General features: G+C 42.0%; 1 protein-coding gene across 5 annotated transcripts in view; it reads right to left on the bottom strand.

The window, feature by feature from the left end:
* The window catches only part of MSRA (methionine sulfoxide reductase A), a 249,494-nt gene that overhangs the window by 134,519 nt on the left and 94,024 nt on the right, over window positions 1-20,951 (bottom strand). The gene's annotated exons all lie outside the window — the stretch shown is intronic.

The following is a 20,951-nucleotide window of genomic DNA, read 5'->3' as shown; positions in this document are numbered from 1 at the left end:
CCCCATTGGAGCTTACAGTCTAAATCCTATAACATACACACAGACAGAGAGACTAGGATCAATTTGATAGCAGCCAATTAACCTACCACCGACCAGTATCTTTTTGGAGTGTGGGAGGAAACAGGAGCACCCGGAGTAAACCCACGCAAACACGGGGAGAACATACAAACTCCACACAGATAAGGCCATGGTTGGGAATTGAACTCATGACCCCAGTGCTGTAAGGCGGAAGTGCTAACCACTAAGCCACCGTGCTGCCCCAGCGTCCATGAGGAAGGTCACCAAGCGCCTAAAATCTAAATTTTACCTGAAGAAGATGAATGTAAGGTTTTTAAGAAGGGCAGTAAAGGTAGTTGATAGCATCAAATATTGAACAGGACTTTCCCGTTTCAACTGTAATGAACTAAACACTAAACATTATATATTAATACATTTAATGCTTTAATTTGGCAGGCTTTTTAACAAATGAATTTTAATTCTGGATTAGTAAATGACACATTCCATGTTTATTTTACAATGATTCGGGTCACAAGGAGTTAACAGTGATCAATAGCGACAAACCGCTCACAAAATCCGTCTCTTCTCTTTTATAATTTTTTAATCTTAGGTCCAACTTTCACCTGGGCCCCTGGCAGCTCAATAAGTAATTACCATTCACCTCGGCCTGTTCCCCTCCATTAGGCCGGCACTGATGACTCAGGAGATATAGTGCTGATACAAGAACAAGACAGGGACATGTCACAGAGTCCATAATGGTTCATAAGGAAATGGCACGTAAGATTGCCGGCCATGAAAGCATTACTGGCAGAATGCTGAGCCGCTCCTTTTCTTAACCTCGGCTGCCGGAGATTGTTGTTTCAGATGCTCAGTCTGTTGCATGAACCAGTTTTGCATTCAGTCAGCAAATCCTTTCACGGAATGTTTATGTTTTTCAAATAGGCCCAATTCCCTTATTAATTTATTGTCCCATTCCAGACCCCTAGCTTAACACCGTATCTTCATGATGACTTCACTATTAGTACTCCATGCTACCAGTTAAATTGAGGTGATCACCTCGCCTCAGGCAGACAAAACTTAGGGGACAGTTAGGAATTGACATGAGAGGATTTCAATATTTTCTTACTGAAATCCCCACCCCCAGAAAGTAAAACCACAGTAACATATGTTATATTTTATTACAATCACCTCTATAGACCCAGAACAGTTCCCCAGCCCTACCCCCCACAACCAGTCAACGAAGCTGCAATGTATTCACCGATCAAACAGCGCCCTCCATTGACCACCACCAGAGACCACAACTGCTGGTTACTTCCGCATGTCAAACGTAATTACATCCATTGGGTGTCTCACATAACTGAAGATGCACAAAAGTAAGGGTGTGACTGGAGAAGTCACCCAATAACACTCAGTTATCCCAACTCGTAGAACCGCGCGGGCCCAGTATATCGCTGAATATGCACATTGCAGAACTGATCTAGGCAATACTCTCCACCGGCTGTTCCAGGTAAGGTCTCAGAGCTCGTGTTGCTCACTGATACTGTAAGCGTCTAAGCAGAGGAGGGGCTTGTTAAAGCAAATTAGCATATATACCGATAATCATAAATTTATCATCAACCAGACAGGTCTACTTTAAGACAAAGTTTTATTGTTTCTATAGAGAACTGTAATAAGATTGAGTATTTATTCATTTTAATTTGTGTCATGCTTCTGTGCACTATTTTGCTATGAAATGGAAATAGTCTCCTACCTTAGGACTGACCAGATCATATAATCAAATAATTACAGTTATTAGTTTGGAAACAGAATGACTGCTCCCACGGGAACTGATGATTCAGTGACATGAAGGCTGTAGATTCCCTCTGCTGCACCAGCAAAGAGGATCTCTGTGTTATTATACAGTGTGCGTTAAACACAAACACTGAACAGACGTAACACGTTCTAGATTGGCGGCTGTCTGGGACAAATCTATGTTATTTCTGTAAATTCCTTTTCGGTACATTGCTTGTTCAAAACATTCAGCAAAGAAATATAAATAAATGGTGTTACTTAGAATAATAACTATGTCCAAATACAAGTCTCTGCTGCACTCAAAAGGCTGAAAATGTCATTGTGCATGTAAGAGGTTTAGAGTTTCAGGGGAGAAGAATGGAATGAGGTATGATTGAGGAGGATGGAATGAGGTGTGAATGAGGAAGATGGAAGAGATTGGATTGAAGAGGATCGAATCAGATTGGATTAAAGAGGATGGAATGAGGTTGGATTAGGGAGGATGGAATGAGGTTGGATTGAAGAGGATGGAATGAGGTTGGATTGAAGAGGATGGAATGAGGTTGGATTGAAGAGGATGGAATGAGGTTGGATTGAAGAGGATGGAATGAGGTTGGATTGAGGAGGATGGAATGAGGAGGATGGAATGAGGTTGGATTGAGGAGGATGGAATGAGGTTGGAACGAGGAGGATGGAATGAGGTTGGATTGAGGAGGATGGAATGAGATGTGTCAAAATTCTTGCAGATATAGTGGATTCACTTGTGCCAACCTGGATTAGTACTGGCAGCAACAGAGGTGCGGAGTCTAATGAACCACCGGTTTTTACCAGGTAAATTTGCAGGTCACGACACTAAGCACTGCCTCCAGGTAAGACGAGCTGGTATCAAGGGCCAATAGACTGGTAGCTGGAACTGGTACACAAACGGACTGCAGAATGCCAAATCAGGAAACCGAAGAATTGTCAGAACAAGTCAGGTCAGCAATAATCAGGAGCATAAACAGTAGCAAATGGCAGGAAGAAGAGAAGTCAGGAACAGTTCGGGTCAGAATACACAGGAATAAGCCACAATATGCACAGGAACACTGGAGGTTTGGAGCCTAATACTCTGGCACAGGCCTGTGCACTGAGCATGTTTAAATAGCTGAGCTGATGAGCAGAGCGGGACTCAGGACAGAACACATGATCACAGATACAGAGTTCTTAAAGTGTCATGCGCCTTCTGTCGTACAAAATATTGTTATCATGGCACAAGGTTCTCGTCTGAAGCAGAGTGACAAACAGAGCTAACGTAATGGACAGCGGGTTTGAAAAGTAACTGCCGGACTTCGATGTGTGACAATGTGATTGAGGAGGATGGAATGAGGTGTGATTGAGCAGAATAGAATGAGGTTAGATTGAGAAGGTTTGAATGAGGTTGGATTAAGGAAGATGGAATCGGATGTGATTGAGGATGGAATGGGGTTAGATTGTGGAGGATGAATTAGGAATGATTGCGGAGGACAGAATAGTGTATAACTGAGGAGGATGGAATGAGGTGTGATTAGGGAAAGATGGAATGAGGTGTGATTAGGGAAAGATGGAATGAGGTGTGATTAGGGGAGGATGGAATGAGGTGTGATTAGGGGAGGATAGAATGAGGTGTGGTTAGAGGAGGAAGGAATGAGGTGTGGTTAGAGGAGGAAGGAATGAGGTGTGATTAGGGGAGGATGGAATGAGGTGTTATTGAGGAGGATAGAATGAGGCGCAACTGAGGAGGATGGAATAAGACCTGATTGAGGACGATGGAATGGGGTGTGGTTGAGGAGTATGCAATGAGGTGTGACTGAGGAGTATGGATTGAGGTGTGAATGAGGAAGATGGAAGAGACTGGATTGAAGAAGATGGAGTCAGATTGGAATAAAGAGGATGAAATGAGGTTGTATTAAGGAGGATGGAATGAGGTTGGATTGAGGAGGATGGAATGAGGTTGGATTGAAGAGGATGGAATGAGGTTGGATTGAAGAGCATGGAATGAGGTTAGATTGAGAAGGATGGAATGAGGTTGGGTTGAGGAGGATGGAATGAGGTTGGATTGAGGAGGATGGAATGAGGTTTCACTGAGGAGGATGGAATGAGACGTGTCAAAATTCTTGCAGATATAGTGAATTCACTTTTGCCAACCTGGATTAGTACTGGCAGCAACAGAGGTGCGGAGTCTAATGAACCACCGGTTTTTACCAGGTAAATTTGCAGGTCACGACACTATGCGCTGCCTCCAGCCAAAATGAGCTGCTATCATGGGCCAATAGACTGGTAGCTGGAACTGGTACACAAACGGACTGCAGAATGCCAAATCAGGAAACCGAAGAATTGTCAGAACAAGTCAGGTCAGCAATAATCAGGAGCATAAACAGTTGCAAATGGCAGGAAGAAGAGAAGTCAGGAACAGTTTGGGTCAGAATACACAGGAATCAGCCACAATATGCACAGGAACACTGGAGTAAAGGTTTGGAGCCTAATTCTCTGGCACAGGCCTGTGCACTGAGCACGTTTAAATAGATGAGCTGATGAGCAGGGCAGGACTCAGGACAGAACACATGATCACAGATACAGAGTTCTTAAAGGGCCATGTGCCTTCTGCTGTACAAAGTATTATTATTATGACACACGGTTCCTGAAGCAGAGTGATGAACAGAGCGAACGTAATGGACAGCGGGTTTAAAAAGTAACTGCCGGACTTCGATGTGTGACAATGTGACTGAGGAGGATGGAATGGGATGTAATTGAGGAGGATGGAATGAGGTGTGATTGAGCAGAATAGAATAAGGTTGGATTGAGGAGGTTTGAGTGAGGTTGGATTGAGAAAGATGGAATGGGATGTGATTAAGTGTGGAATAGGGTGAGATTGTGGAGGATGAATAAGGAATGATTGAGGAGGATGGAATGAGGTGTGGGTGTGAGTAGGGGAGGATGGAATGAGGTGTGATTAGGGGAGTATGGAATGAGGTGTGATTAGGGGAGTAAGGAATGAGGTGAGATTAGGGGAGGAAGGAATGAGATGTGATTAGAGGGAGGAAGGAATGAGGTGTGATTAGGGGAGGAAGGAATGAGGTGTCACTGAGTAGAATGGAATGAGGTATGATTGATTAGGATTGAATGAGGTATGATTGAGGAGAACGGAAGGAAGTATGAGAGAGGAGGATGGAATGAGTTATGAGTTGTGATTGAGGAGGAAGAAATAGGGTGTGATTGAGTAGAATGGAATGAGGTATGATTTGAGGAGGATGGAATGAGTTATGATTAAGAAGGATGGAATGAGGTATGATTTGAGGAGGACGGAATGAGTTATGATTGAGAAGGATGGAATGAGGTATGATTGAGGAAGATGGAAAGAGGTGCATTTGAGGAGAATGAGTTGGTGATTGGGAAGGATAAAATTAAGTGTTATTTGAGATGATGAGATATGGGGAGGATGAAATGGTGAGAGCAGTAGGTCTGGTAAGTCCACATGAAAAGCATCTTACTAGCTTTGCAATAAATAAATAATGTACAAACTTAATTCTCTAGATATATAATGGCCTAATCATAGTTAACATTAAATCAACATTTTGTTGATAAAATGATTATACTACTAAAGCACCAAGCAAAATATTATGTACTGTATTTTGGTCCACGCTTACCATTAATTTTCCATGATTGTTTAACCTCCAGGTACTGTACTTCTATTGAGCAATGGTAAAGCAAAAAAAAAAACCATCTGATTATATGTAATGAGTCTTCTAATCTATCTCAACACTACCATTTTAAATTTCATCTATGTCTGGAAGCATTTTCTCAAATCAATTCCTAGAAAGGAGAGTTAAGGTACAATAACCCAGATTAATGGGTAGATATATCAGTCTGGTGGGCCCAAAGTCCACTTGTAGAATAAATGAACATTAACTGATAAAATTAACCAATCACCTACACATAGCGGAGACAGTATTTTATGTTCCTACTAAGCTTACAGTGACAGTGGGCACTAAATGCTGATCATCAGCTACCCACAAATTTTTGCTGAATTCAGGCTTTGACCTTTCCCTAGATCTACTCACGTTCCCCTATTGTCCACATAATTAAGTTCACATATATGAATGAACTTTAAAAGTGATGCCTACTCTTGGACATCTGTCTCATAAGATAGTTTCACTCCCACATCCTGATACTTGGATTGTGTATGTGAGGGCAAAGGAAAGGCCGAAGCCCTAACAACTATGCATGCTAGGACTTTCTAATGTAGCACTCTTGGCTGGATGAACTGATGGGCATCAGGACCAATGATCTGCTACACTGCCGTACTTCCTGACATCTCCAGCCTTCAAGGATGGAGTTCTTTCCATAGGAGACACGGGATGTCCCACGGTCAGGACCAGTGCTAACACTCGGTAAATCTAGGCATTTGCCTAGGCCGCCAGGGTGTAGGGGGTGCCTAACACACTGAATGAGTGACATAATGTCACTCTTCAATGTCCTGATTGTCACAGGAGTGCCCACACATGAAGCGCGGACTGCTGACATGGAGGGGCAGTAGTTGGCAGCTTCTTACCTGTGAAGCTGGCGGCTGCTGCCTCTCCATGTTGGTAATGGGCAGGGAGTGTGGTGCTTGGTTATGATGTCATAGCCCAGCACCACATTTCCAAGAATGGAAGATGCCGCCCGCACTAGGTATGAAGCGAGGATCAGGCGGGTTTCTCAAGGGTGGGGTCTATAGGCCCCACGTCTTATGCACTGGCTCCCTGTAGGATACAGCTTCCTTATTAGAGGGATATGCCTGAAAGTGGATAGCTTCTTAAATTTTTTGTATAAAAACATAAGAAACAGACCATAAAATAATGATTTCAAATGTCACCTATAAGCAAATAAGGCTATGACTCCCATAACCCCCCTCCTCACTCTGAACACATGAACAGAAATAAATGTTGGATGCTTGACACGAAGACTGCGGTAGAACAAAGCAAATTGTATTAATAAACTCTACAAGCGCCAGACTTAATGCGCTATCTTTATTGAAACACTACACATTACGATGCTGTCGCCCCGGTTTATTAGTGTAATTTATGATATTTCACATACACAATATCATGTTTTATTAACAAACAGCTGCTCTCACATAACCCTGCTATATTACAGCACTATATATATTTCCGAATGATGTAGTCCACAGCTATAACAAAGCAGCCCCCCCCCCCCTCCACACACACACTCTATAACTGCAGGATCATTTAATCATGACTGGGCGGAGACCTTGTTTCAGCATATGATTAGAACCATGCTGCTGAAACACTTTCTCTAACAAGTAATGGAGGAAACAGAAAAACAGCAATCACGGCTTTAAATGATAAAATCATAATAAACCTATAAAAGATATTGTGCCTAGTTCAGACCTAAAAATGTCTGAATCAAGTCTACAGCCTGGATGTTTAGAATGCCCTTTAACCTTACATGCATTGTTTATTGATTATTGATTATTTATAAATGGTACTGCATCCATCCATAGCAGCCCACACAAATGTTGGAGTCTGAAACATATGTGTCCGAGAGAATATTGATTCATTCATGCAGCAAGTGGATTTAGCCGTTACCGAGAACAAAATGTCATATACAGATCGGACAAGTGCTTGGTAAGATGTAATTACAGGGATTGTCTCTGAGAGACTGAGCAACACCGGGAACCGCCAGTGCCCTCGCATTATGTGAATGGTGGACCCCAGGTAAGTCATTTTGTGTGATCAAAATTTACATAAGATATTGAAATTTTCAGTTTTAGGGGAAATTATCCTTTAATCACAGCCCCGAGGAAGTCACTGTCATGTGGCGAAAAGCATCAACAACACCCCTACGTCAAAACAGGAAGTAGTCAGGTGCGTTCCACGTTGGAACACACGCTGACTCCGAGAACTTATCAAACAGTGCTGCACCGCTCATTAAAAGGAGACGGACCAGACTAGGGACAATTTTGCAAACATCGGGATGGGTCAAACCACCAAACTGACCGCAAGTATACTGATTTTTGGCACAAGTCATTGCTGTTAATACGGATCACTTTACAACCACTTGGAAGTATAAGGTTCTGAACATTAGAAAAAAACAGCAATTGACTGTATGATCTATAACTGAATACCAAATCTTCTTTCAGTGTAGTACCATTTGGAATCTGGCATTATATAGAATTTTATTATGGACTGATTGGAAAAAAATACAGATTGAGTTACGGTTTATGTATATTTAGTTTTCCCGATTTGCACCTATCATTTGCCTGACCTGATTTTGTAATAAATTTCAGTTTTATTAACACAATCATTACATCATTGGCATATGCAGTGACCCCACCCTTAAATACAGCAAGTGCTGGTAACCTCTATGTATCCTTTAATCAAACCTGACCAAAATTATCCGAATCAGAGATCTTGGCACAGAACTAGAGGATTCAGTCCATCGATAGCTCTCCAACAGCTTCTCCATAGAGCTCTATTGAAGAACCATGGTAGAAGGCTTGTAGGGCCTGACTCATTAAGGTGCGCAAAACGAATGTAAATTGTTTTATGTTTCTTTTTAAACGCACGTAATTCAGGCATACGAACGTCAGTATTCAACGAGAATAAGAATCAAGAATAATAAGAATCAAGAAGCCAAACGACTCTTGTTGAATACGGGTCGAGGTCCGCTCTTGTCTCACAGATACAATACACTGGAGGATACGTATAATACATATGTGGGATATATAGTCCCAGCAGAACACACAGAAAAGTATTCAATGATCATCACCTGTTAATAATATAGTCATTAATAATAATACAAAAAAATAGTATTTTTTCCCTATTAAATAAATGTATCATGTTGTTATTAATGTCTACTGTATATAAAATGCATTTTTATAGCTGCGCTTTATTGCAAACACATGTTCTAGCTGTATACACAGCTGTCATCACTAGTAATCAGCACTTACACCTGACCTGTAGCTGGTGCAAGTGATACAGCTGGAAATGACGTACTTTTGAGATGCCCAAAGCATGAATAGGACACTGCTGTGTGCACTCTGGCTTGGCACGTCCTTACTGTACACTGACTGTGTGCATACACCCATTCCACCCCCGGTTCCGGCCCATGAAATCGTAGGCTGTAGTAATAATAATAACATAATAATAAAACAAGTAATGTTCTTTCTGCAGAAAGACTTCTGCTGATGTGGTTACTGCAACACTAAATGGACACAACCCCTTATATAAATAGGGTTTCCATACTTATTATACAGGTGTATCAATGTAGTAGGGGGTTTACATATCACCACACCTAGCGCTACTAATGTACATTTAGGAATAGTACCTGGTAGCAGAAACCTTTATACTGAGCCAGAGAACATGCAATAACCTGACTGCGTGCAATTCTCTCGCCGCCGGCATCATTAGAGATTTCATTGCTTGTTGATTTGATAAATGGGAGACATGGACCGGGGAGGTTCTGGGGTTAGAGTACACGTGCTCTACACCGCATATCACAAGCTGTACGATTCCGTTCTGCAAACACAGGCTCACTCCTCTTCAATCTATCACCACCTATCAGCAAACATGCCCTTGGCCTCCTCCAAAGAATTATCATCTGCCTCTTCCAACCTGATTCACAGTAAATCATCACATGCTCCCTCCACAATGTCCTACGCTTCCCATCGACTACAAACCTCCCAACGTTTCACGTGGCCACAGAGGGACATTTGGGGTTAATTGTTAAAACAACCAAAAACATTTATTTTCCCTCGTCATCTGAGACTACAGACAGAATTTTATATTTAGATATTAATTAGGATTTAAAACATGCATGTAAATGTATAATGGTACCCAACCCGTATAGTATTAAGAGCCTAACACACTCTTTGAGAACCAACTACGGCTTGCTCAAGGGTAATCCAGTTAAATAAATTGCCTCTGGCCCCAGTGTTTTAAATGTCCCAACTAGCATATAAATGGATTAAAAAAGTAATCTTCCAAATTCTTGCCCGTTAGATAACGAGTTCCATGATATTTAGGTCTTGATCCACCAGGTCGGGGAACGACAGGTGACTTCAGATCAAGGGGTAGAAAAATGGAGATGTTGCCCATAGCAACCAATCAGATTCTATCTATCATTTATTAGAATGTAGTACATAAATGATAGCTGGAATCTGATTGGTTGCTATGGGCAACACCTCCACACTTCCTATTTAGAAGTTTTAGATAATCTATCCCCAAATATAAAGACTAAATACTAAATTCTGATATTCTGTCAGTACAGTGCAATATCTTCCAACATGTCTGTATCCGGCAGTGGGGCAGGGGGCGTGGCCAGGTCACAGGGGGGGCGTGGCCACCACCTAGATGGCTGCTGAGAGCTAGGCTGCCCATTACATACCTCCTGTCCCCCATTATTCCCACCCGCAGGACAAAGATAGAGCCTTGAAATCGGGACTGTCCCGATGAAATCGAAACAGTTGGGAGGTATGTGGTATGCATTAAAGTGCATGTCACGCACCACCCAATATGCAGATAATATTTTATTTGAACCTAATTAGTACAGAACAAATAATGTAATCACAGCTTGCTACATGTATTATGACACCATGGGTGTCAATTATAAAATGTGAGCAATCTGCATCCGTTTGTCTGATGTGTTCCTACAACTGAGCATGCTCTTAATCCACTTTTTGTAGTCTATCTGCATGGAAAAACACTATGTTCAGCTGGGTACACACTACAGAATTTTCCACCAACTTTTTATGCCAAACGATTTTACATACGATCGATGGCCCGATCGCTCGGTCCATGGACTGTATACACACTAGCCTTGTTTTAGACGATAAAGGGAAGAGCGGACGTCCCTTTAGCGACTTTTTACAGCCATGTTGTCGTGAGCAATGATTGCAATTTCGGAAGTATATGAGGAAGTATCGGAGGATTGTCGTGAATCGGTCGGAAGTTTATACACACTACACAACGGAAATGAGATTGGAACGAAATTATTTAACGGTAGGACCAACCAAATGAGGCGACAATCGTCCATTTGGGCAGACTTTCGACCATCGTGTCACTACACACACTGACCCGACTTTTGAACGAGTGGTCGTGAGTCGGCCTCAGTTCCGTGAAGTAAAAAAAAAAAGTTCAAAAGAACATTTATTTAATTTGAAATGACTGTGTCGATATCCGAGATGGCGATAACAGAACAGGTATCACTGCTGTACAAGCGGCATGGACATACCTGATGAATAGGCTCTCCCAGGGCATAGGCGAAGCTTACCGCTGGCAGAGTTATCACCGGCCACAGTGTTATCCCCAGCGGTAAACCCTTTGATAAATTGGTTAGAGTGAAAATAAGACGGGATTTTCACCTTTTCATAAAAATGCCCCACAGTGTTGTAAATATGTTCTGACTAGAGAAGAAATAATGTATATAATTGAATGCCTACTATTGGATAGATATAAACAACTTTTATTTCTTGCAAATATAGTGCTGATTTACATTTGGACTGTTAGGTTAAACGATGAAATCAATAACCCCACAGTGATCTTCATTTTCCAATATGTGTGTTTTGTACAGAAGTGTTGAATAAATTTCAATTATACACGATTAACACTCCACTATATGATGAAGTCATTCCCTGTTTCTGTCACCAGCTAAAAATACAGATCAAGACCAGCATTACAGCAAAGGGGGTGTAACAAAGAGGGGCACCTATAGACATTTATAGGAGTGTGGCATAAACAGGGAGCAGAGGGTAGGATTTTGAGTATAATTGGTGTATTATAAGTTTATTCCCCCACTTTGGATAGAGATATTGATGCCACTGACATGAACTCAGCGGAACCCTTAAAAGTAAAAACTATTAAAAAAAACTGGAAAAAAAAGTGAGATGACAGTTTTCAAATCAGTTATATAAATCATGTCAGACGTTCTAGTCAAAATGAAAATAATTGGCCACGCACGACAGAAGCTAGAAATTCAGTTTGTGGGTCTACAGTAATGGAGTCATCACTATTTCGATTCCAGGATCAGACCACAAGTTGTATTTATTCTTCAAAACTGAGCACACCAATTTTCTGACAGGCCAAGAGGGATTCTGACTCAACCAAAATGGGAGTGCTGTGGGCAAAATTTGGCATGGGATGAGCGGACAGGTCATGGTTTTAGAAAAGTAGGAGTTTGGATTAATTTCCAATTCAGAATGTTGACAGATATGACGGGTACACACGGACTAGCAAGGGAAGAAAGGGGAAACTATAACATCATGTAGCCATCCAGGGCACTAGAGGGACAGCAGCACAGATTATTTCAGATCCACCAACTCTGGCATGTCTAAGTGTGGGAAAGTGGGGTGGGGGGGCTAGCCCAAAACTGGTCAAAAATAAAAAAAATCCCCAGGAAATGTGGATACCATACCAGTCATTCCCCAATTTTACTATCACCCCACCCTAAATGAATAAGCCCCTTGTGACACTGAAAATCTGGATTATCACAGTAATATAATGTACTTCATCATCATCACCATTTATTTATATAGCGCCACAGGTTCCGCAGCGCTGTACAGAGAACTCATTCACATCAGTCCCTGCCCCATAGGAGCTTACAGTCTAAATTCCCTAATATACACACAGACAGAGAGAGAGAGAGAGAGAGACTACGGTCAATTTTTATAGCAACCAATTAACCTACCAGTATGTTTTTGGGGTGTGGGAGGAAACCGGAGCACCCAGAGGAAACCCACGCAAACACAGGGAGAACATACAAACTCCACACAGATAAGGCCGTGGTCGGGAATTGAACTCATGACCCCAGCGCTGTGAGGCAGAGGTGCTAACCACTTAGCCACCGCACTTCTGGACTATTGGTCCACTTACCTCTTTATAATACTGTACATTAAGGAGTTGATTTATCAAACCTTCTAAAATGGAAAAGTGGAGCTGTTGCCCATAGCAACCAATCATTCTAGCTGTCATTTATCTAATGCATTCTAGAACATGATAGCTAGAATCTGATTGGTTGTTATGGGCAACACCTCCACTTTCCCCTTTTAGAAGATTTGATAAAACTTCCTATAAGGGTCATTTAAGAACCGCAAACGTGGCAGCGTAAATAATCTCTTGCGATATCAAGCGCCAACGTTGTGCACAACTGCACACAATTTTATATTGTGAAGCAAATGGATTTTTGGGTCAATATGGTGACAGGTGCTAAGGTTTACACCAGGGGTGTCCAACCTTTTAGCTTCCCTGGGCCACATTGGAAGACGACGAGTTGGTTTGGGCCGCACATAAGATACACTAACAATAACGATAGCTGATCATCCAAAAAACCATTGAAGAATTGAAGACATAGTTAACATATATATATATATATATATATATATATATATATATATATGCGAAAAAAATTATATATATATATATATATATATATATATATATAAAAAACTTCTTTTCAAATCCCCCTATACTTACCTTTCAATCGCCCTGTTCAAAAAATCCTCTCTATTTATTATACTATAATCACTTTTTGTATTGTTTCGATGCAGTATCAATAAAGTGCATTTAAGCCAGGCATTGTATATCAGGGTGCCCTGACCAGGCCTGCGGTACCTGACATATACACCACTGTGACCCCAAATTGTCACCTGTTTTGATAATTACACCACTATGTTAGTTAAGGGATAACAACTTATAATGGGCCAAAGAGAATAATATATAATGCCCCATTAGTAATACAAGTAGAAGTATGTAGCAGGGAGATAAGGTCCATGATACTCCAGGACCAGGTGACTTTTATTCACTTGTCAGCGGCTCTTGAAATAATAAAAAAAATCCCCCTTAACTTACCTTTGTTCTCCTGTCCTCTTCTCTTCTCTTCTCCAATTCTGTGCTGCTGACTGTTCTTCTCGCGCGGGTGTCTCCTCTGTGCTGCACTCCGCAATGGATGTTGGGCGTGATGTCCCGACATTCACTGCGAGCACCGCACGGAGGAGGGGACAAGGGAGGGAGCCGGAGTACCAGCTGACGTGACTGCGTGACCACAAGGTAAGTATTTTCTTTTCTTTTTTTTTTCGCAGGATTTTTTTTTCCATTAACAGCGCTGCCCCCTTGCCACAACCAAAAGTCCTACTGGGCCACATTTACTGGCGTGTTGGGCCGCATGCGGCCTGCGGGTTGGACAACCCTGGTTTACACTGTACGACACAAAAGTGACACTTGCAATAAAGAGAGGAGAAAAACAGAAGAATTTAAATGAATAAAGGGGATAATCCAAAAAAGTGTTAGTAGGTTGGAGTGTGACGTTTCACTGTGTCCGTCCAGCGCAATTTCAAAGCTGCGCACACAGAAAAATGCATTGTTCACAGTCTTTGCAATTCATTTTACTGCCCTGAAAAATCGTATCTAAGCATGCCAGGGACCAAATAATCAAACGCTCTCAATTTGTCTCCTAATCATGGAAAGGGGGGCGTATTTAATCAAGCCTATTAAACATGAATCTGTCCTCCTACAAATCACTATTTCCTTTTAAAAATCTCTCTGGAGGGCAGATAAATATGAGGGTGGGGGCTAGACTCTACTCCGCACTCTATTAGGAACATTGTAAAGAAAAAAAAAAATGCAGGTGACCCAGGGACGCAGTCCAAGATAGCCCACTATGGGACCGGGCCAGGGGGCAGGTGCCCCTCAGCCCAACCTGCCCCTGACTCACAACATGTCATGTGATGGCAGAGTGGGGTGGGGGATGGAGAAGGAGGAGGTACAGAAAGAGATCGGAGATCGGCGTTCCAAACCCTCTCTCCTCAGTACAGTTTTCATACATACATCATGTGACTTTGGTTGCCATGGTAGTCACATGACACTGTGCGGAACTGTAAATCATTCACAGCAGCCTGAAGAAACAAACCAAGAAAAAGGACAATTGCCAAGATTCTTCTAACAGCCTGCCACAGTGATATTGATCAAATGATTGATACTGACAACAAAAACAGATCACAACCTATCAGCTTTGTTTCCGGCAGCTATTGGCTTAGAAATATTAAAAAGGGTCTGCTGGAGATACAATACAGATACAACTAATAATACACAAACAATTATAATTACGTTGATTCGCCTATTCCCGTGTATTAGGGTCATTTTAATGTTGTGTAATTACAGGGCGATGAATTATTCCTGCTCCCCGCTATTGTGAGATGTGTTATTTACGCGGCCTGATAAAGTAACCGCTCGGAAGGAAATAAAGGGGTATAATCGCTTCTGGATAACCCACAACATGATCTCTCTAACGATGTTTGTTCCTCTCCATTTAGTGTCACATTGTGAGAAAAATAAATGAAAAGAACTTTCTTTGTAAAAGTGACATTTGTGTTTGTCCAGCACACGCAGGAAGTAAACAATGATATCTGCGAGGTTTTATTATCTACAAGACATCAAAGTTCAAAGCTCTGTTTGTTTGTGTGTTTGGGGGTCGGAGCATTTTGGCTTTCTTATTTTTCTTCTACTGTTGAGTGTAATTTGGGTTCAGGGTAAATCAGAACAGAAACAAAGGCTGTGTTACGGATTATGCCAGAAATCTCATATCCAACACACATAAATAAAAGAAATGAATTGTTTCTTTTCTTCTCCCAAATTCTCTGTTTCCATGAGAACATGATATTTTGAACCCTCAACACCAAGGCACCCTTTAAAAGAGAATGTGCCCCCTCCACTCTTTCTGCATGACAGGACAATGCAGCAGTTACCAGAAGACATAACGGATAAGGTAATAGGTGCTGGACCCCCTAGTCCAGCACCTCCGGCACTGGTCTGCAATTAATGGCTAAATTACGCACCACTTACAGCCACCCTTAATCTGGTTGTTCAGCCTAACCCAGTGTTGGCTAACCCCTGACACTCCAGGTGTTTGTGAAACTACAAGTCCCAGCATACCCTTCCAGCAATAAGCTGCTATATATTGGCAAAGCATGCTGGGACTTGTAGTTTGGCCTAACCGATAACCATCTCCCAAATATTCACCTATATTACTGGTAAAGGTCACAGTCATTTAACCCTCTCAACTGAGATTCATCAGGCCACTATTTAAGGATTTCCTTCACGATGCACAAGGTCAATTAGTCTAATAAAGTCTTGAAATGATTCCATGTTTACCCCTAATATGACCTTTTTGGAGTCCTTGAGAAACCTAAAGTATAAGAGGCTGTAGGAACAGTCTGGGATGAAGCAGAAATTTGGAATTAATCACCTCACTGAACCATTTCCACCTAATATATCATCATCATCACCACTTATTTATATAGCGTCACTGATTCCGCAGCGCTGTACAGAGAACTCATTCACATCAGTCCCTGCCCCATTGGAGCTTACAGTCTAAATCCCATAACATACACACAGAGAGACTAGGGTCAATTCTAATAGCAGCCAATTAACCTACCAGTATGTTTTTTTTGGAGTGTGGGAGGAAACCGGAGCACCCGGAGGAAACCCACGCAAACACAGGGAGAACATACAAACTCCTCACAGATAAGGGCATGGTCGGGAATTGAACTCTTGACCCCAGTGCTGTGAGGCAGAAGTGCTAACCACTGAGCTACAGTGCTGCCCACTGAGGTATTTACACAGGATAATAGTTTTAAATCACAGTGCAAATGCTCCTGTGAGACAACACTTGAGTAAATGGAGTGAAGGAAAATGGCGGATTTTGGGGAAGTGGGTGCGGCAGTTTGTGCCGACTGATGGGAGAAATTGAGCATGATCAGTGGCGTTCCTTACTGAATCCAGATTTTGGAGAACTGAGATTTAGGCCTATATTTATCATACAGCATACCTCCCAATTTCTACAACAAATAGCTCTCTATCCTGAACACTCATAATAAACCATTCTTGCCACCTTGGCATCCGGGAGATCCCAAGGCGGAGTTGAGCGTGTGGGGCCGGGTCTTGGATAATCCTGTCATTTGGCCCCGCCACAACGATGCAATGACGGAAACGTGTCATTATACCGCGGGCCGGATCAAAATGACGTGATTCCCCCGAAAATCGCGTCAGAGCGGCTTCAAATCCTCACTATGAAACTAACAGATGCGCGAGAATGCCCTACTCACCCGGGAGACCTACCCAGAATTCGGGAGTTTCCCTGACATTCTGGGAGAGTGGGCAAGTATGTCATAAACATATCAAGAAAGAAAATCCACACTTATATTTTTACATAGCATAATGTGTCAAATTTCCTTACATGTCTGCTACTTACATTTTTAATCCTGCTCATTATCGTTAATTATTAAGTGCTGTAGACTACTCAGATAAAAGACTCAGGGCCTGATTCAGAGCTGGGAGATAATTCTGCAAGGGTTGCAAATGCCAATTTATATTTTGTTTTTACATGCCAGGATAATGCTGCAGCATTTGCCTAAAAAACACAAATACCGGGCAGCTTAATTTTAACATTGTGATACATAGTTGAGGTAGGAACCCTCACCCCCTCCCTCTTAGCTCAAATCTCTCTGCACATTCTAAATTTATTCCCTTCTCCAGGACAACATGGTTTGGCCAGGGTGCAAAATTGCAGCTCCTAGTTGGACTAAATTGACCCTCCCTGCATCATGTTGCTATGATCTGACCTACTGCAGGTTAAAGGATTACAGCTATAATTAATGCTACCCCTACCGCCATATGTTCAGACATTTCCAATCAAGTCCTGGGAAAGTAAGACATGTATAATACAGCGCAGACTCTGACCTCTGACCCTGTTTTATTAAAGTGCCTCCATTCTTAAGCTATGTCTGCTGCTGATCAAAACCCATTAGAGAGAGCAGGATTCAGGCTTTGGTTCTGCACGAATGCTTTTCTCTCTAACATCTTCTGTACAATATATTACAAACCAGGGGTCAGAGGAAGAAAAGTCTATAGTCTGACCTCTCGCGTTTTCAGTGTAATTATATTTTTGTCTCTTGATGATTAGTTTTGCTGACTGTAAAACTTCACTGCTAGATATCTTTTACAAAACTTTATATTTATATATATGTGAAATGATCAACATCCGTTTCACCTGCAGTGACAGCAGATTGAATAGCCCTGGGGTTGAGGTAGCGAAGCAGTTTTGTAAACTAATTTTAGGTGATATCTGTAATAAGTAATGCTCCGGCACAGGATAGTTATTACACATTTCTCAGGCTAGCCTAGAAATAAGAGATGAGCAAACTGGTGGCGAAAGACTAACTTGGCTTAATTGTTCATTCCAATTACAGTGTGATTTGGGACATTTAGGGCTAGATTTACTAAGCTGCGGGTTTGAAAAAGTGGGGATGTTGCCTATGGCAACCAATCAGATTCTAGCTGTCATTTTGTAGAAGGTACTAAATAAATGAAAGGTAGAATCTGATTGGTTGCTATAGGCAACATCCCCAATTTTTCAAACCTTTTGCTTAGTAAATCTAGCCCTTAGGCTCCTTAGCTAGAACGGACAGGTGAGATTATCATAATATAGTTATATTGTGCACAAAATGATCCTACTTAGGTAGAAGATGACACACAGGGTAAGCCTTAAACCGTGCAGAAATGGCTTTTTCTACATGCTTTAGGCAATTTTAAGTAACATATCTATTTAACAAAAGCCAACCACAGATGATATCATACCATAGACATCTCCTGCATTAGGCTAAGTATTGCACTAAACCGCAGTACCCATAATTCTCAATGTGGAGTGCGGTATGGGCCAATTAACAAGCTCCGAAAAGCTTAGTTTTATCGGAGCTTGACCCTAGACGTTCTGCCCTCTGGGGAGAAGACTGCGGTAGAGGATTCTTTGCATCCCTCCCCAGCAGCCTTCCTGCTCTCTCCTCCGTTAACTATCAAAAACGGCTCCGCAAGTGTGCAGACTAAGGTTGGCATGCGCGGTATTAATGTCGCGCATGCGCAGTAATGACTCCAGGTCAGAACCCGGAGTTGTAAGTAAGATAGCGTCATTGCCGGGACAGCCTCTTACAGATGCGCTGCCCCGGGATAATTTTTTAATTAATGGCAGCATATTAGCATCCTGTATCTTTGCGATAAGGGATAATAATTATTTGAGGGGGGGGGGGGGGGGGGGAGGGAATATGGGGCCATTCATAAATAGAGCCTACAGTGATTTACATATTGTTTATTTCAGAGCGCCAGATTACCTTTTGTTTTCACATACACAGCGGTCTTAATTGTCCCGGCAGCAATTTCTCAAATTATTTTATTCACTTGTACACTGTTAATTCCTCACAGGAGCGCACCTGGGTTTCACGGATATCTAGACAGAACTCTAGAACACGGTAGGAGTCAGTGTCATTAGCACAGTGGACCTGAAAGTTATTTTAAAATGTCGCCAACTATAATCGACGATAATCATGCCCGCCTCCAAATATCTCTTGTTTGAAATGCAGCGTCTGCCAGCCGGTTCTTGAATGGTGGTGGTCAAGTACAAGGCTGGAATTAAGGAGAGTGCAGGCTGGGCAACTGCGATGGCTCCCTAGTCATAGAGGGCACCAAAGATGTTTTCCTTTTATACTTATACAAAAAAAAAAAGCTTCAACTTGATACCAAATCCGGCGCTGGCTTTCCCAGCACGTCCCTGGTAGCAAATGGCGCTCACAGTAAAGCATTAATGGATTTTTTATTTACCTTCATATTACAGATTATTTATTATGTCCATCAGTTGTAAGAATTCCCATATCTGACGTTGAAAAAACACATGGTGAAAAAAAGGGGGGGAATAATTTCAATAGCAACTCTATGGCTCTGCATATAAGACTTGGCATCAGAAATCACTCTGCATATAACATTTGGCACCAAAAATCACTCTGCATATAAGACTTGGCTCATTTGGACAGACCCATCTTTACCTTCTGCTTCATATCATTGTTCGTAACATATCTCACGATCCCCGCAGTGTACAGCACTATGCAAAATGCTGGTGCTTTATAAATAAAATATGACTCTGTACATTAGACATACTACCAGAGATGGCTCTGTACATTAGACACACTACCAGAGATGGCTCTGTACATTAGACACACTACCAGAGATGGCTCTGTACGTTAGACACACTACCAGAGATTGCTCTGTACATTAGACATACTACCAGAGATGGCTCTGTACATTAGACATACTACCAGAGATGGCTCTGTACATTAGACACACTACCAGAGATTGCTCTGTACATTAGACATACTACCAGAGATTGCTCTGTACATTAGACATATTACCAGAGATGGCTCTGTACATTAGACATACTACCAGAGATGGCTCTGTACATTAGACATACTACCAGAGATGGCTCTGTTCGTTAGACACACTACCAGAGATGGCTCTGTACGTTAGACACACTACCAGAGATGGCTCTGTACATTAGACACACTACCAGAGATGGCTCTGTTCGTTAGACACACTACCAGAGATGGCTCTGTACATTAGACACACTACCAGAGATGGCTCTGTACATTAGACACACTACCAGAGATGGCTCTGTACATTAGACACACTACCAGAGATGGCTCTGTACATTAGACACACTACCAGAGATGGCTCTGTACGTTAAACACACTACCAGATATGGCTCTGTAAATTAGACATACTACCAGAGATGGCTCTGTACATTACACATACTACCAGAGATGGCTCTGTACATTTGACATACTACCAGAGATGGCTCTGTACATTAGACATACTACCAGAGATGGCTCTGTACATTAGACATACTACCAGAGATGGCTCTGTACATTAGACACACTACCAGAGATGGCTCTGTACATTAGACACAATACCAGAGATGGCTCTGTACATTAGACACACTACCAGAGATGGCTCTGTACGTTAGACACACTACCAGAGATGGCTCTGTACGTTAGACACACTACCAGAGATGGCTCTGTACATTAGACACACTACCAGAGATGGCTCTGTACATTAGACACACTACCAGAGATGGCTCTGTACATTAGACACACTACCAGAGATGGCTCTGTACGTTAGACACACTACCAGAGATGGTTCTGTACATTAGACACACTACCAGAGATGGCTCTGTACGTTAGACACACTACCAGAGATGGCTCTGTACGTTAGACACACTACCAGAGATGGCTCTGTACATTAGACACACTACCAGAGATGGCTCTGTACGTTAGACACACTACCAGAGATGGCTCT

The sequence above is a fragment of the Mixophyes fleayi genome, chromosome 3 (genome assembly GCF_038048845.1).
Source record: "Mixophyes fleayi isolate aMixFle1 chromosome 3, aMixFle1.hap1, whole genome shotgun sequence".
NCBI lineage: Eukaryota > Metazoa > Chordata > Amphibia > Anura > Limnodynastidae > Mixophyes > Mixophyes fleayi.
This window is presented reverse-complemented; position numbering and strand designations above follow the sequence as displayed.